A 14,030-nucleotide genomic window follows, 5' to 3' on the forward strand; every position below is an offset into this window, starting at 1 on the left:
AGACATAATATTAGAGCAGTTTTGGAGGATTTTTCAGGGCATTTAGAGAATGCCAAGCCTTGCTGGAATCCCAACAATTGCAGTGTCACTGACAGACATGCAGTGTGCAATATCATCATGAACAGCCCTCAGGACATGACATCAAAGTTATTTTACCCTTGACAAGAAATTCAGTAGCCTTTTTGTAAATTGCTTCCTCTCCTTTCCTAGGAGTAAACAGGAGTAGGATGAAAGGATGTAGTTGAGCATTGAATAATTAATTTCTATTACTTAAAAGAGGTGGGGTTTTTTCTCCTTGCTTAAAATTTATCATTTTATTTTGAACAGTGTCTGCTTGATAGCTGTGTTTTCAGAGAAGGCTGTTCAAGTTGGGAGAAATTGTTTTCCTGGCTGTACCATGTATCTTCATAAAGCCAGCAATGTAGCTGCAATTCAAGAATCATTTTTCTTCCTCTTTTTGAAATATCTAGTTAAAAAGGAAATCACTCAGGCAGGAGTGCAACAAAAAAATTAATTATAGCAGAGAACTTATAATGTAATGGTAAGAATTGTGCTTGCCCTGTTGGATATAGATATGATTGGGAAGAAGGATGATCAGGGGGCCCACAGTGTTTCTCTGGGATCAGAGGCAAAGAAAGATCTCATCTGTACAGAGATTCCCCATGTGCTTCATCACTGGCTTTTCTGTGAAGACCCCAAACCTCAGTCAGTGAAATGATCTCATTATATTGGATACTGCTAATACTTGTAAGGGGGATTAGCACAAAGGCTTAGCTGGATTGCAGCAAACCACAAGGATTGGATCCATGAGGATGAGACAAAGGCACTGTAAAAAACATCATATTCCTGAGTACTTTACTCTGCAAATGCCAACAGAGGGTGACATCAATCCCTGGCTCCTAACAAGCTGTGTCTCTGATGGGAGAGGGAAGGGACAGGAAAGTAGGACAGTGAGGAGGATGTGAGTAAACTTGAGCTCTGCTCTAAATTATTATGTCATGTTTAATATCAGATCAATAAAACATTCTGTAGAAGAAAAAGAAATCATAATTTTTTTATAGCTACCTGAAAGCTGAGCAGACAAACTGGTAAAATAAGTAGCAGAAATATACTCTTACCAGAGAAAAATGCATTGATAGGATACAAAAAGAAAATTCAATAGTTGGATTTTCCTGTGTTTCTTCTAGCTATTTATTGGTTTATATTCCAGAGTGCCTTTTTTCTCAAAGCTAAACTTCACTTCAGAACGAGATAATGTGCTTTTCACAGATCTGGACATTTGGGACTGCAGAGTAAAAAGAGTACCACTGAAATGCCAGCAAAAGGTGCATAAACAGTTGCACACTGTGAAAGGAGATTAGGCAGTCTTTATCCACACCAATGAAATATCAAAACATCTCTTTCTGGTCTGCAGTACAGGTGTGACAACCAAAGAATCTGAATTATTCTATCTTCCAGTCTCTTCTGTCATGCTTTTCTTGGCACTTTGCACAAAGTAAATGGATTAGGGTTCACAATTGTGAAGAACTCTGCTGATATTACAGAAAAAAAAAAAAAAAGGCATTTGTTGAAATGCAATTCCTCACTCAAATAACTTTGTTGGTAGGTTGACCCTCATGGAAAACAGGTGTCCACCAAAGCTGCTGTATCACTACCCTCTCCAGCTGCAGAAGGGAGAGAAAATGCAATGAAAATCTCATGGATTGAGACAAGAACAGGGAGAGATCACTCACCAGTTACCATCATGGGTAAAACAGTCTCAGTTTGGGGAAATTAATTAAACTTGCCACCAATCAAATCAGTATAGGATAATGAGAAGTAAAACCAAATCTTAAAGTATTTCCTCTACACCCTTCCCTTCCTCCTGGGCTCAACTTCACTCCCACATTTCTTTAGCTGCTTCTCCCTCCCATGGGAGAGAATCTTCCTCAAATTTCTCCAATGTGTTTCCCATGGGCTGCATCTCTTCTTCCAGCATGAGTCCCTTCCACATGGGGCAGTCCTTCAGGAACAAACTGCTCCAGCGTGAGTCCCCCATGGGGTGGCATCTCCTGTCTGCAAACCTGCAAACCTGAAAACACTTCTCTTTTGGGGCTCCTTCATGCACTGCAAATGGGTCTCTGTTCACATGGACTTTCCTGGCTGCAGGGGCACAGCTCTTCACCACCACCTGCACCACAGGCTGCAGGGCAATCCCTGCTCCAGCACCTGGAGCACCTCCTGCCCTTCCTTCCTCACTCACCTGGGCATCTGCAGGGCTGCTGCTCCCACTTGTTCTCACTCCTCTCTCTCTCTGAAGTTGCTGTTGCACTGTAGCTTTCCCTCTTCTTGCATTTGTTAGCCCAGAGGCAGCAGCACTGCTGGGACTGGGTCAGCCTTGGCCAGCTGTGGTGTCCTGGAGCTGGCTGGCACTGGCTCCCCTGGACATGGGGGAAGTGCCACCACCCCCAGTCCCTCCCAGAAGTAAAACCTGACCAAGCAAACTCCATGAAACTTCTAATCTCAGAGGACATGTATCAGACAGGTCATCCTGCAAGCACCTAGCCATTGTCCTCAGCTGTTGAGATCATAATTTTATTTTGCTGATAGCAATTTAGTTGCTTGGATTAGCTCATGTCTCCCAAAGGTAGACCATGGTGTTCAAATGGGGGAGGAAAGCTGATCATTAGAGATAATTCATTTTATCTGTATGAAGATGAAATTATAGTGGGAGGTATGTGAATGTTAACTGCCTTCTAGCTTCACAAAGGAAGACAATTATTGACTAATATTGATTAAGTGGGATGAAATCCTTTTTTCATTTTTTCTCTGAAGAGGAAAGTAAATGGATTCATTTATTAAATAACACATAGAGAAGAGGTCTGTTCCAAAACCATATACTACTCAAATATTGATACTTCTGACTTATTTCTGTGTTTGTCTCCTTTTGGTGGAACTACTTTCCCAAAGAAAAGCACTAATAGGAAGAATTTTAGAAACCCACTCATGATATTTATAAAACAAGCAGGCTCTGTTGGGCTCTTCATCACAATCAGCTGTTCAGTTCCCTAGTTACACTTTGTAAACCCATTCTCCTGGCACAAGAAAAGTCACAGGGTTATTTGCAGTGTGGTCCCAGGGAAAGACAATCAACTAAGACACTGCCATGCTAATTAGCAACTGCTGCTTCAGGTTTTCTTATCAGTTTGAAAGGAAGAGTCATTAAAGACAATTTAAACAAACCTTAAGACCCCATTATTTTGGGGTTTTTTGTTTCTAGGTAGTGAGCTCTTGTAATCCTCTGAGATCTTTATTACATTAAATTTCAGTCTTCCAAAACTGGTCCCTTAACTGAGCAGATCTGAGTGTGGTGCCCTTGTTGCCTCACTGATTGTTCTGCTGTGGGAGCCCATGAGGAGTAGATTGGGACAAATGAATTCAGAATAACATTTGTCCAGCTTCCTAGTTTATTTGAGGATGTTTCAGCTCAAAACTACCTCATATGTATAGAGAAGCAACCTGTAGATATAATTTCTGAGACAAGATTATTTTGCCCTTCCAAAATGATGCTTCTGATTCAGCCACATTAACACTATCAGAATTAACTCCAAATTACTCTTCCTGCATCCCTGAATGTGACACTTTTATTCCAGGATTTTTTTTTTTTTCCAGGAGGTATTTTAGAGTAAGCTGATCACTTCAAAATATTGTGATTTATTTTGAAGTAAAGTGTTCACTGGGAAGACAATGCCATGCAATTTCTGTGCATTAAAATCCTGTTTGTTTTTGAATTTAACAAGGAGATATTGCATTAGGAGAGAACCTTTCCAAGTCATCCCTCTATTTTAAGTGAATTTTGAGTTTATTCCTTGACAGTTCAGCATGAAGAAGTACCTGTTTCTGCAGGTGAAAAAAAAAAAAAAAGTTATTAGAAAACTGTTAACAGAAGGCTGGGGGTCACAATTTGGGCTGAAAGTGTAAGGACATCTTCAGTGGGTAAAGTGCAGGAATGCTCAGAGACATGAATACACTGAAAATCCAAATTCCACTCGAGACTGTCACTAATTGCTTATTAATTCCAGGAGGACTGAGCTTGCATGGCAGTACCTGGATTTGAGGTAAAGCCTTCTGATGCCGCCATTTTTGTGTGCTTTGTTCAAAGGAAAGTACTTTCTACAGGAGTTTGTTCACTCCTGCATGCAGATGGCTTTAAAAAAAAACAACAAAAGAACAAAAAAACCAACACCTTTTACTTATCAGTTAAATTAAGTTCTTGATAAACATATAGCTTTTATATTTTTCCCCTATAAAATGCATCAGTTCTGAGCCTGTCATTACAAGAAAGACATTGAGTTGTTTAGCTTGGACAAAAGGAGGCTCAGGGGGGACTTTAGCTCTGTCTACAAAGGAGGTGATAGACAGATGAGGATCAGTCTCTTCTTCCAAGTAACAAGAGGCAAGACAAGAGGAAATGGCCCATGGATGTTCCAGGAAAGGCTTAGACTGGAAACTGTGATAGCATTCTTCACTGAAAGGGTTGTTAAGCACTAGAACAGGCTGCCCAGGGAGTGGTGGAGTCACCACCCCTGGTGGTATTTAAAAGATGTAGATTTAGCATTTAGGGACATGGTTTAGTGTTGGGCTTGGCAAGGGTTAATGGTTGGGCTCTGTGGTCAATTCTATGATTCTGAGTTCCAGAGACTTGCAAGAATAGGGAATTGTAGGAAGAATTTCTCATACTGTTACATTATAGTATTTTTCCATATTTGCTTTTGTCTGTGTCATGGTAATATCCACAGACTTCTTGCTGTTATACAGATTCTTGGAAAGGCATATGATTCTCAGTAGGGATAATGGAAGTGATGGTGACAGAACAAATTACAAAGGCAAAAGAAAACACTGCACAGGAAGATTGTGTTACTGAATTAGTCATATTATCTATTATCATTAAAATAACTATATTTTATCCAATCATAATGTGACCAAACCAGGCTAACTTGAAAGAAAAGTACAAGGACACACAGAAAATGTGATTTTATGATGTCTTCTCTGTGACCTGAGTGAGTTTTGGTAATTCCAGGTAATTCCTAATGGATGCTGAAATAACCCTAAAAGAAGTAAAAACTGAGTTCTTTTCTCACTGCATCTCCTCACAGCCTGTGTTTCTATAAGTGATCAGTGACTTTTAGAATCCACCAAGAGACAGTTGATTTTTTTTCCTTTTGGAGAGTGAAGTGCTGATACCAGCAGAAAAAGAGAGTAAAACAAAGAATGTCCACCAAAATTCCCTTTTGTTCCTCAAAACATGGGTCTGAATGAACAAAGATAGTTTGCAGTTTAGCCTGCACCAAGTGGTTTTACTTAGTGATTTCTCCCACTAAGATGCAAGATAATAATTAATTCCTTCAAAATTCTTCTCAAAACACATTTCCTCAATGAAATCGCCCTTCAGGACTTCCAGCATCTGTTTTGCTTTAAATTTTGATTTTAAACTTTCTTTTCAATCCTTCTTCCTACCACACCAAAGGAGCTTTTTTCTGCTCACCTCTTGCATGCATCTTCACAATTCTGGGATATGCTCTGTCTCCCATCAAACCTGCAGGGCAGTTACCAGCACAAACCAGCCCTCATACCCTAAATGGGTTTCAGAGCACCACAAAACTTAATTACTGCTATAACTGGCTGCTAGACCCTTTTCTGAATGTTGGGAATTAGTTTTTTGCATTGGAAGTGCACAGGCTCTGTGTGCCTTGCTGTCCATCTCCATGCTTGGTGTTTGTCTGTGAATTGATTACTCATTTCAGTGATTTCTCAGAATCTTTACATTTAAATATCTTTCCTTTTTTTTTTTTTTTTTTCCCCACTATGACTCAGGAAGTCCTATCCTTCTCCCTGCTAGCCCCAATCACCAGAACTGGCATTCTCCTTCCTCTGCTCCACAGGTGTGGGAATGCAGGCAGATCCAGGCAGGAGCAAACCTGATAGAAGAGATGGGCACCCAAGAACTGTGGGTGGAATTAAGGCAGCTGCCCCAGAACACTGACCCAGAACTTCTCTGATCTGCAGAGGACCATTCTGACCCCCTTTCACACTGATACCTGATGATCTGAACCACCAGAAGCTAATTCTTGCTATTGGGGGAAGTTATCACAAATGAATTGGTCAAATTGAGCCAACCAACTTCCAGATTTGACAGTAACATTACTGTGCTCTCTGCACCCGGATATCTTGTGGGACTATAGCATGCCTCTCCTCATTTCCCAGCTGTTTTACTTTTGGGAAAATTATAATTTTTCTGCCTCCTTCACCACCCCTGCAATTTCTCAGCTATCATTTCTGGGACAAATTGATGTTCTTTTTCCTGGTTTTGTAAGTTTGTTTTTTTTTTTTTTCTTTTTTTTTTTTTTTTTTTTTTTTTTTTTTTTTTGGTTGGTTGGTTGGTTGGTTTCTGTGTTGTTTATCTTTACTTGAAAAGTTTTCTTCTTTTCAGTAGACCAGAGTGAGGACTTTTAGCCTTTCTTATTGAAAGGGAAATGGAGTGAAAAAAGTGAAGAGGTTTTCTCACACATCTTCAATAATAAAATATCAGCAAGGAACTCTGGATGCAAAAAACATTAAATAAAAGGATCACTTTCAAAGGCACAAAACATAGCCTATTGAAGGCTTTAGTTAAGCACTTATCCATAAAAAGAAGTAATCTTCTTTGCTCTGGAGATCACAGCCTCCCTCTGTAAAGGAAGGGCCTGGCCCAAGGTGTGTTGCTGTGACAAGCAATAAAGGTGGAAATGAGTGATTATTTTAACAGCCTCTCCCAATACAATCTACATCTACCTCTGGCTTTCTACTTGCATTTCATGAGAGAAATACTTCAATGCTGTGTCTGTGAGTGAAAGACTTATGTTTCAGAAAGTACATCTAGTCACTGCTGCCAGCAGAAATAATAAAGGTGACAGGCTTTCCCATATGAAGACACACTCCTGTCATGTTTTTATAATCATTGCTTTATTTAAAATGGAAAAATCCTCCTCCTCCCACTCAGCATGTCTGCAGGACCAGATGCTTGTATTAAAAGCTGCATTACTCATTTAGGCTTTTTCCTCATTTCTTCTAACATGAAACCTACAGGACTGTGAATTTAGAAAAACAAAATAGTGTAGTAAATTTAAAAAAAAAATCCCTTTTTTGGTTTCTCATTAAAAACCACATGGGACCCCTGCATTCACAGTCTATTCTGAGCCCAGGAATAGGGGGGCTCCTGCATGGGGACACACAGCTGTGGGGGAGCTGCTTCTTAGGCTGAGGCTGGGGTAGAGCAGTCAGTTCATGATGGACCCCTAATGTCACTGTGCCTAATTTTGCCATGCTGGTTTTCCTGTCCAGATGCACACTGAAGAGGTTCCTCTAGGCAGAAATTCTGCAATCTGCCCTTTCCTGATCATCAGAGGCAATCTCTGCTCTTTTTACTCTCCTGCTCCTTCTAGAGCAGACTCAAAGCCAGCTGTACTGGTGGAGTCATTGCCATGGTTTGGGGAGCTTAGATCTGGCTCTGCACAGCTGGAAGAAGAAGAATTCCCTGCCATGACATTTATTACTATTGTTGTTATGTTATTTATTACTACTGTTGTTATTTGGTTCATTTTTTGGCAGAGCTCTGCTGAAGTGGCAAATGTCTGCCATTCAGTCCTAATTTCTGTGGTCAACAGATGCCCTTGCTGCATGACCTAGTAGTTTTTAGTCTTTCTGCCATTATTTCTTTATTTTCTTGTTATGCCCAGGGTGGAGGTATAATGAAATATTCTCTTGTGATGGGAGCTGTTTCTGCAGGAAGGTGAACTTCTTTCTTTGAAGAAGAAAGATTTTGCTGGCCACTGAAAAACAGGTTGGAAGGTGGATTTCTAGTGAGAGCAAGGTGCTGCCCATCTCCATTCCATGAAGCTTTGTGTGTGTGCATGACAGAGGCTGAGCCCAGCTCCCTCCTCTGTGCAGGTGCACCTGAGAGCAGCAGGAGGTCAGCCCAGATTTTTCCTGGCTGAAATGGGCTCTGCCATAACCTTAGCAAGGTGGAACAAGTTTTGACCTCTCTCCTGTCTCCTTTAGCATCACCCACTGCTCTCAGACTGCAGAGAAGCCAGGAAAAAAGCCAGAGCCATGGAGAGGCAAGGATGGAAGAGCAGGGCTTTCCTAAAGTTTCTGTTCCTACCCACCCTTGGATTAAAATGGTTCACAGGGAGATGCATAATTTTGTGCATTTACCTATCCACGAAGCATTTTCCAGAAATCAGTTCTGATTTAAAAATACAAATAACTTCTCATATTAAGTGCTACTTAAATTAAAGAAATACTTTATTACTGCTGACATAGAGATAATTGAAGCCATTTGGAATGCACAACATGTATTTGATAAAAGCACCACTGGTTACAGCAATATCTTCTTTTCCCCACACACTCTCCCCTATGCTTGAGATGACAACATGATGGTTTCAAAAGCATGTCTCTGTCTTCTCCTATCATGAGAATACCTTAAACCAGAAGTTTTTCTTTGTAATGAACAGAGTCAGATTGCCTCTTGACTGCCTGCATTTCCTACTAACACATAAATAGGCCCCAGTCCTAAAGTTTAGGAAAAAAGTTTAGAAAGTTTATCTGCACTCAGAATTCTACATCTTGATCAGTTCCATGATGTTTTAAAACTATAAACATTTTTACTTTGTTTTGTGCAAAATGGCCTAAGATTTTACTCATCTGGTACCTGCTAGGGTACAGTTCTATTTCTGATGTTCAGATTGCTCTGTGATATCACCTTCAAAGCAAATAGGAAAAAAGTTTACTCTCTTGACCAGGAGGTACAAGCAATATGAAATAAATAAGACAAGTTAACCAAGCTGCTAAGCTGTAAGGATAGAAAATCTCAGTATCTATCTGTCTGTCTGCCATCTATCCAGTCATCTCACTCTCACTGTTCTCACTCATCTGGATTTTACTTTGTAAAACCAAGCCCAGATCAGTGTTACAAAATTAAATATTAGGAAATAAAAATAAGGAACTTAAATAAAGGGAATGCTACATAGTTTGAGCTGAAAAAAAAGAAAAGGCAGATGAAAAACTGTGATGTTAAGTGCAAAAAAGGTATCTAAAATAATTTCAAAGGAGATGTTTTAAAATTGCCATGACAGCAGCCTTTCAACTGTGTGCTGAAGAAACAGGAAAGTTACTAATGATGCTCCTGATACTTCTGCTCCTGCAGTCTAGAGTTCTGGCTTCAACTTCAAAGGGAATGATGCTCACACCTTCTGTATGCAATATAAAGTTCTCCTCATGCTCAGTCTACAAAACAACAGGTAGCTATGCTCTTTCATGTGCACCAGAATATATGCAAAGGAAGACTTCCCACTGAGATGAGCTCAGCTCAAAGTCCTCTGCCCAGGCAGTGGGGGGCTCTTTTCTGTGTCTCTGTGCAGCTGCTGGTTAGAGCACACTGGTGTGCTCCCAGTGGCTGTTCAGCTGGTGCTGAATCTCCCTGGCATCAGTGGAGATTCAAACATTTATCCCAGCAAAGGAGATGAGCTAGTAAATTAATTCCTCTCCTAGGTGGGTCTGGGGTGTTTGCTCCAATCTGCACCAACCTTAAGCTCCCTCATCACAGCAATCATGGGAGTGAAAACATTAATATATCACCCAGCTATTTGGGACATAGTGCTGAAGGCTGGGAACCAGCAAGGGCAGCAGTGTGATGTAGGTATCAACATCAGGCCTGAACCCAAAGCTGCTCAGGGATGCTGAGTCTGTGCCTGCCTTCAATTTCTCAGTGAGCCCTGGGTTGTGGTGGCCCCTGTGAGAGCATCTGGCCACCAGGTAAAGGTGCTGCATGCCTACTTTACACTTGAAATACCATATTTATGTAATCAATGGAGGTGAAGTAAGGAAAGAAATTTGTGAAAAACGTATTTTTTGCCGAATTTCTGTTATTCCGTGAGCAAAATTACTGTAAAATTGCAGTGTTTTTGGAAAATTGTCTCCCACTCAGAAAACCTCTGAATATTTTTTCCTTGCAGTTTTGTGTGAGATGTTTTCATGGAAACTTTCGAAGCAGATAGTCATGTTTTCTGGCTGTATTTTTATTCCACTTTGGCAATTATTGATCACATGGTCTAGCTTACAATTCTCTGATTCTCTTGCATTAAGAACAGGAGGTGAAACCATGCTGACTTTATTTTCCACAGGAGTATTTTATATTGTGAATCTTTCTGCTAGATAACTAGGTGGTAATTAACTCGTCCATCTTTAATAGTTGAAGAAAAGTGGGACATGACTGCTGTGATTCACAATTAACTGTGTATTTCCTTTTCATTATCAAGGCACACTATGCTAGGAGAGGATTTGATGTGTCAGTTTTATAACATAAACCTTTCCTTGGTCTAGAGGTACCTGCATTTTCCCATCTGTGTGTGTGTTCTGCCCATTCCAACATTTTTAGCACCCTCCTTGCCTTGATCTGACAAAGCTGCCTTTCCCTCAGAGTGCTTTCAGCCCCTCTTTCTTCTTTGTGTGCCAAGTCAATTGCACCAAGTACCACGAGTAACTTATCACTGAGCATGAGTGAGCACCTCTCATGACACACAGAGGAGTAACTGCTGCACCAGGGTTTGTTGCACTGTCAGGAGAGGAGAGAAATCCTTCATTTTCACAGTTATAGATATCAAAGAATGCACAGACAGGTGCAGAGGAAGCAGGTGTAACATCAGATGCCTACCTTTCTGTGAAAATGTCCCAGAAATGCCAAAAACTGTGGGGTGTAGGCACACATTGCAAAGAAACCCTTGGTTACATATGGCTGTGAATAACAAAGTGCTGGGGACTGTTGTTCCTGTTGAGTTCAGAGGCTGGAAAGTGCAGCTTCCTTGCTAAACTGCTACTAGAGAAAGTCTTTCAGGTCTCCAGCAGGGGTCCCATGCAAAACAAGAGGGATTTCAGATTGATCTTGTGTGACAACATGGCTGTGGGAGCTGAGAGATGCAGGAATGAGCTGCTCCCCTGGGATGCTCCAGTCTTTCACATCTCTGCTAGAAATAGTGATCCATTGTATGTTTGTTTATGGCTCTGAGCATATTTAACATAAGAACACACACCAAAACACACTGGAATGAATCTGGACCCTTTGGCACATTATTGGTGCATGCTGACAGTGTGAAGTTTGGAGACCCTTTTCTCTTTTATTCAGATATAATAAATATTGAATGCAACATTCATCAGTGGGGAACGAAAAAGATTTCTACAACAGCAGAACTAACAATCTGGGACACTCATGTGGGAGATAGGAACCCTGTATCCAAATCTGTGATCAAAATCAGGCAGAAGAGGGATCCCACATATTCACTGATGGCTTAGAGTATCAGTTTACTCATCATCTACAGAACTTTTCCAGTTCCTTATGGTAATGCCAAGGCACATAAGTACCCACATAAGAAACCAATGTGCACATACACACAGACCTGATGGCATTAAAGATGACATAAAATGTGGAAGAAAAACATTCAGCATCTGTCAATCACTCAGCATTCTTAATTTGAACAGCAACATCAGATTTCATAAAAAGCAGGCTGTTGACTATGTAGAATAGAGGCTACAGGATCTTCTTTGGCCCAAATCATAGCATGCCAGCAAGGAGGAGTTTGCTCACAGTCATAGAACACTGAACACACTGGATGATGAAGTTAAAAGGTGGTACTTCTTCTTTTCATGCTCTTGGTTTCAGACTCCAAATACATGGTTTACATACAAAAAAAAAATTCACATTCAACTGATGTGACTAATTTCCTACAGTATTTAATATTTTATTGTACACTAGATTTTCTTGGAACAGGTTTATATTTAATCCCTTCTTTTGTAGAGCTTGAATTTTTACTTTCCTTCCTTTTTCATCCTTGCAAGAATATAGTTGGCTTCTCCCCATCCTACTTCACAGATAAAAGGACCAATTTTTGGAGATAGTGTGCTGCCTAGAAAATATTTTTTGTGTCAATAAATTACTTGTTCCTTCTCAAAGAACATTTCTATATCTCTTACTGACCTCTTGCTCCTGGTGTGCTTGAAACATTTATTGGTTTTCTCACTCTTCCCCCACTCTATGATCTCCAGAATTTTCCACTTGATTTCTCATGTGCTTTCTTCATTTTATTCTTACCATCTTTGTAGTCTGTGGCCAGACATTGCTGCTGTTGTGGCCAGTAGATGAGGTCACTGGCTACATGTCTATATTTGTCAGAATTGATATCTATGTCTCTATTTTTGTTATAGTCATATCAGCCAGAGACCAGTGCTCCAAAGCATTATCAAAACTTCATCTCCAGTCCTTGCCCTGAACAGGGAGGGACTGAATAGGCAAAGAGTGGCACCCTATGCACAAAATTCAACTTTGCTTTGCTTTTCTTTACTGGATTCTCAGCCTAAGCATGAAGGAAGGTCAGATAAATATTTATCAACTTGATTCTTATCTGAAACAAAACATATGCTTATGTATTCATTATCAAGAGCACAGTAATATAAATAGCATGATGGCACACATATACTAGAGATCCAGCTCAGGAAGTGTTTGATTTCATATATTTATGGGAAAGTACTATTGGATTTTGGCAAATATGGCATCAAATCCTAATTGTACTTTTATGTAAAGCTGCAAAACTAGAAACACTATGTTAGCCATTCTGAAGGACAGTAAGTGCAAATATTCACACAAGGATGAACCTTCAGGTGGAAGAAAATGCACATAATTACAACAGAAATTTGAAATTTCTGTCTGACATTTTCTTACTTGGCCTGCAGTAAAGAGAATCTAATAGCAATTTTGCACAAATGCTTCAAATCACATAGTATTTCTGTTGCTAATGATTTCAGTGGTATTTTATTTGTTCTAAGCAATTCATTAGCCCTGCCTTTTCCTATCTTATAATAAACTTTCTGACAATGAAATAGCTGATTTTTACTCTTGCAAAAGAAAAAGAAAAGATTTGATCAAAGATTATCACAGTGTAAAAGCTAAAGAGATACAAAAAAAGCTCTGGTTTAATACCAGGAAATGTATTTTGCTTGTTTTAGTGTTCCTTTCTGGAATGCTTCGACAGGCATAACAACCAAACATTGCCAAAGCCAACAAGACTGGCAAGAACAATGTCCATATTTAGGGGACTTCGTGGAAAATACAGGAAGGTTTGAAAATCCTGATAAAACTGACCCACATAAATCCTGATAAAACAGCACCCAGTCCTTGGTTGTGCTGCCAGGATCCTGGGAGACTCCATTCATTCCAGTGATATTTTTTAAGTCTGGAGGAGACAACAAAACCAAGTTCACCCTCTAACAGATTCAGCCTGAGTGTGCTGCTGTAGTCTGGCAGAACACTTCCACCAGCAGGTTTTTCACACTGAAACATCCCACTGTGTTTCTTATCCCTACACTGGGGTCTTAGTAAGAGAACAGCAGGGTTACACAGCCACACACTTACCCTGCTCCTCTGCGTCCTGGGAAGTCAAGATGCCCTGTACCATTTGAAAGGCAACTGGAACCTGACCTGGGAGAAAATGACAAAAAATTGAGTTTAACCACTATGTAAAACCATGAAAAAAATATAAAGAGTACTGCTTGTCTGCCTATAAGTTTAATGGAATACAAAATGGTGGGTTTATGCAGCTATTTTCACATACTGGAAAAATTATTTTCTTTGTTTTCAGGTGTTTCAAAAGGGGAAAATACTGTTATTCATGAATTGTGATATAGAAAAAATATTCAGGAGGATTTTGATTGAGTGACATGCTTGAAAGCAGAGGCATGATGAATAATGTTAGTAAACAACAATGTGCTTGGATAAAAAAATTGCATGATGAAGACAATAGGTTTTAAACTCTGAGAGGTCACATGAAGGGTCATAGCTGTGTACAGCTTGGTGAGTTTAGGATTTAGAGAGAAAGGATATGGATAATAATTTGAAAACACTGTTTATCCTATAATCATCACAAAAGAACTGCCTGTCAAGCTTAATCTAACCTTTTTTCTCTAAT

The 14,030-nt window shown here is 39.9% G+C and overlaps 1 protein-coding gene across 1 annotated transcript in view; it reads right to left on the reverse strand.

Annotated features, from left to right (window-relative positions):
- ST6GAL2 (ST6 beta-galactoside alpha-2,6-sialyltransferase 2) overlaps positions 1–14,030 on the reverse strand; it is a 170,001-nt gene that overhangs the window by 95,736 nt on the left and 60,235 nt on the right. The window contains exon 2 of the mRNA XM_056498436.1: positions 13,478–13,543. The gene's annotated coding sequence lies outside the window, so the exon portion shown is untranslated. The remainder of the gene's footprint in view (positions 1–13,477; positions 13,544–14,030) is intronic.

Source organism: Oenanthe melanoleuca, chromosome 1 (genome assembly GCF_029582105.1).
Source record: "Oenanthe melanoleuca isolate GR-GAL-2019-014 chromosome 1, OMel1.0, whole genome shotgun sequence".
NCBI classification, from domain to species: domain Eukaryota; kingdom Metazoa; phylum Chordata; class Aves; order Passeriformes; family Muscicapidae; genus Oenanthe; species Oenanthe melanoleuca.